The sequence below is a fragment of the Lithobates pipiens genome, unplaced genomic scaffold (genome assembly GCF_037356315.1).
Source record: "Lithobates pipiens isolate NorthernLeopardFrog02 unplaced genomic scaffold, aLitPip1_a1.2 Scaffold_192, whole genome shotgun sequence".
NCBI lineage: Eukaryota > Metazoa > Chordata > Amphibia > Anura > Ranidae > Lithobates > Lithobates pipiens.
The window spans coordinates 67643-71749 of NW_027507767.1; the positions used below are offsets into that span (position 1 = coordinate 67643).

Here is a 4107-nt window from a genome sequence, read left to right on the forward strand (position 1 = left end):
GCCAATTTAGTAGGTCGCCTTGGATTTTCAGAAGTGTCGGGCTGAAGTTTTGTTCGTATAACCTCGATAGGTCGGTGGTGATGTGGATATCCAGGTATGATAGGGCGTGGCGTTCCCAACTAAAGGGGTAATTGAGTTTGCATTGGGTTATTATATGTTCGGGTATAGTTATATTCAAGGCCCTAGATTTCTCGAAATTTATTTTTAAATTAGAAATAGTTCGGAAGGAATTCAAGTCACGTAGTAAGTTGGGAATGGTGGTAATTGGATCCGATAAGAAGAGTATGATATCATCCGCATAAGCGGCCAGTTTGTATGGCCTATCTCTGATCTCTATTCCTTTAATGTTAGGGTTTTCTCTTAACATTTGGAGGAGGGGTTCTAACGTCAAGACAAAGATAATTGGGGAGAGAGGGCATCCTTGACGGGTACCATTAGTGATGGAGAAGGCGTTCGACAGGTGTCCATGTACTCTTATTTTTGCGGTAGGGGTTGAGTATAAAAGACTTATCTCAATCAAGTGTGGGGGGATTCCGATGTGGATTAAGGTAGCTACCATATAATCCCATGCCACCCTGTCGAACTCCTTCTCCGCATCCAATGAGAGGAAAAAGCCATCTGTTTTTGTAGTGGTCAGCCAATGGTGAATATTTATTACTTTTGTGGTGTTATCCCTGGCTTTTCGGCCAGGGACAAAACCAACTTGATCAGTGGAAATCAGTTTCGGGAGTAGGGGTGATATACGGTTCACTAAGATCTTGGCGTACAGCTTAAGGTCCACATTTAATAAAGAAATAGGGTGGTAGTTGGGGATCATTAAGGTGTCCTTACCAGGTTTGGGTATAAGTGTGACATGGGCTTCTAGGAGATCTGTGTTAGATCTGTTAGATGTAGGGAGAGCGTTAAAGGTTTCGATGAAGTGTGGCATGAGTACGTCTGGGAAGGCCTTGTAATAAGCAGCTGACAGGCCATCTGGACCTGGGCTTTTACCCGCTTTGAGTTGTTTGAGGGCCATCATGGTTTCTATTGACGTGATAGGGGTGTCCAATAAGGATCTGTCAGTGGAGTCTAAAGGTGGCGGAGAGTATTTGGCGAGGAATTCTAGTATGAGTGTTTGTCTGGTCTAATTGGTAGCCGTCGAAGGATGCCGTGGTAAGTTATAGAGTGAGTGGAAATAATCAACAAAATGTTGTGCAATGGCATCAGAGTCAATAATAGTCTGCGGCAGGATTGAGATTTTGTGGATAGTGTTGCATTTTCTTTTTCTGGAGGGCTCTCGCTAACATTTTGCCAGCCTTATTGCCATGCTCATAGAATAGCTTTTGCGTTAGTATAAATTTGTGCTTTAAAGTGTTCTGAAGCTCTTCTAGTAGCTCTTTTCTGGCTTGAATGAGCTCTGGGATATGCTCCTCTGCGAGTGTGCGTTTATGAGCTTCCTCCAGAAAATGAACTTGTTTATATAGGGAATCCATATGGGCTTTCTTCATTTTGTTGCGTTTGGCTTTTAAGGAGATAAATAACCCCCGTATGACAGATTTGTGTGCGGCCCATATGGATTCCTTAGATGTTTCTGCATTCGCATTGTCCTTAAAATAATGTGGAAGGCATTCTGTAATGGCTGCTTTGTTTTCCAGGTCAAGTAGTAAAGAGTCATCTAATCTCCAGATGACGGATCAGGGGGGTGCATGTGTTAAATTGAGGATGATAGTGATCGGACAGCAGTGAGGGTTCAATCGTAGCTTTCTGTAAGCTCTGAATGTCTTCTTGTGTGAGAAAAAAGTGGTCGAGCCTAGAGTAATTCTTGTGGGGGGGGCGAGTAGTATGTATGTGAAATCCTTATCAGTCGGGTGTAATGTGTGACAGGTATCATGGAGGGATAGCAATTGTAACTGCAATCTAATGTCTTTTAGCGCTCTGTAGGTGAGGCAGGAGGAGCCATTGGATGTATCCATCGAGGGTGACAATGGGACATTGAAATCTCCGCCAAGGACAAGAATTCCCTGGTGGAAGGCTTGTAAGGTGGGAAATGGGAAAAAGCGAGAAAAGCCGACTAAACCCGTTTGTGCGCCCGGGCTCCCCATACCCAGGAGACAGATCTGTCCCAACTAGAAAGTCCAGTTCACCGACATGACACAGGACTACGACAATAAACGGCCTGTGTTAGTACTTCAGAATGATCCCCTATATCAGCAAAGGCGATCATACACCACCGAGGACGAGGCATGGAAAAGTTTCTTGGAAAACCCCCTGACCGCAGCCACAAAGGCCATGATGAGCATTAATGGGGATGAGGACAGTGCAGCAGCGCTTGGCCTTCTCTATGACTACTACAAGGTTCCTCGAGACCGAAGACAGTCAGCCAACAAACAAGATCATGATCACTCCGAGGTAGAACATCATAAAAGGAATAGCCTGATACACCTGAATGAGCAACCACTTATTTGTACTGCAGACAACAGAGTCCAGGTTCTAAAAACCAATGTGCCTTTTAATATTGTCCTCCCAATTGGCAACCATCTGGACAAAAGAGGACATCTGAGCTCTCCAGACACCACAGCCACAGTCTCCATTACATCAATGCCTGCCCATGGCATCAAGACAGAATCGGCAAGCCATGGCTTCACTGTGGACATCCCAACAAATGGCTACCATGCTGAGCCTGTGGAGCGCATTGTGACCTTTGATCGCAATGTTACCCCTGACCACTACAGCTCCAGTAGTCAACCACCCAGCTCTCAGAGGCGGACTCCTGACACCACCTTCTCTGAGACTTTTAAAGATGATGTTCAAGGGGTTTTCTTTCCATCTGACCTCAACTTACGGATGAGTAGCGTCAGCTCTGAAGACTACGGTTTTGATCATGTTTCTGGAAATAATTTTGAATATACACTTGAAGCCTCAAAATCTTTGCGACCAAAGCCTGGAGACAGCACAATGACCTATCTAAATAAGGGACAATTTTATCCCATCACACTGAAGGAGATTGGCAGCAATAAAGGGATACACCATCCAATTAGCAAAGTTCGAAGTGTTATCATGGTTGTGTTTGCTGATGACAAAAGTAGAGAAGACCAACTTCGTCATTGGAAATACTGGCATTCCAGGCAGCACACTGCCAAACAAAGATGTATCGATATAGCTGACTACAAAGAGAGTTTCAACACCATCAGCAACATTGAAGAGATTGCCTATAATGCCATTTCCTTTACTTGGGACCTCAACGATGAAGGAAAGGTGTTCGTATCTGTGAATTGTCTAAGTACAGACTTCTCCTCCCAGAAAGGGGTAAAGGGGCTGCCGCTCAACATCCAGATTGATACATACAGCTACAACAACCGAAGTAACAAGCCCATCCACCGGGCATACTGCCAGATCAAAGTCTTCTGTGATAAGGGTGCCGAGCGTAAAATTCGAGACGAAGAACGTAAGCAGAGCAAGAGAAAAGTTACAGATGTTAAAGGAGCACTGCTTCCCTCTCACAAGAGGACGGACATCACAGTGTTCAAACCCATGCAAGACATGGACACACAGCCTGTCCTGTTCATCCCCGATGTACACTTTGCCAATCTCCAGCGCACCACTCATGTACTCCCCCTTTCACCAGAGGAGATGGATGGGGAAAGCTCTGGTATGAAGAGAGGGCCTTTCAGTCCTGAGGAAGGTGGGAAATGGTTTCTCTGAAAAATTTTACCTGTTGAGAGTTTGGGGCATATATATTGGCTATAGTGATTGGTCGGTTGTGGATATAGCCTTTGAGAAACACAAAACGGCCCTTTGGGTCTTTTTGGACTTCCAAAACTGTAATTTGGCAATGTTTCGAGATTATGATTGAAACTTCTTTAAATTTCGCTTCATCATTAGTTGCGTGGTACACAATGGGATAGTGGGAGTTTTGGAGTTTTGGAATGGTGTCTGTACGGAAATGTGTTTCTTGTATTAGGGCAATGTGAGCTTTGGATTTGTGTATAGTATGTAACAGTTGGGATCTCTTTTCGGGTGTGTTTGGGCCACGAACGTTAATTGAATATAATTTAGTGGTGTTAAGCAAGCTTGTGGGGGGTTGGGAAATATGGTTGAGAGGGCTAGGGTTCGCTATAGTTTATAGCG

General features: G+C 44.6%; 1 pseudogene; it reads left to right on the plus strand.

Annotated features, from left to right (window-relative positions):
• The first annotated feature begins 2037 nt into the window (after positions 1 to 2037).
• LOC144000258 (grainyhead-like protein 1 homolog pseudogene) lies at positions 2038 to 3681 on the plus strand (annotated as a pseudogene).
• The last annotated feature ends 426 nt before the right edge of the window (positions 3682 to 4107 follow it).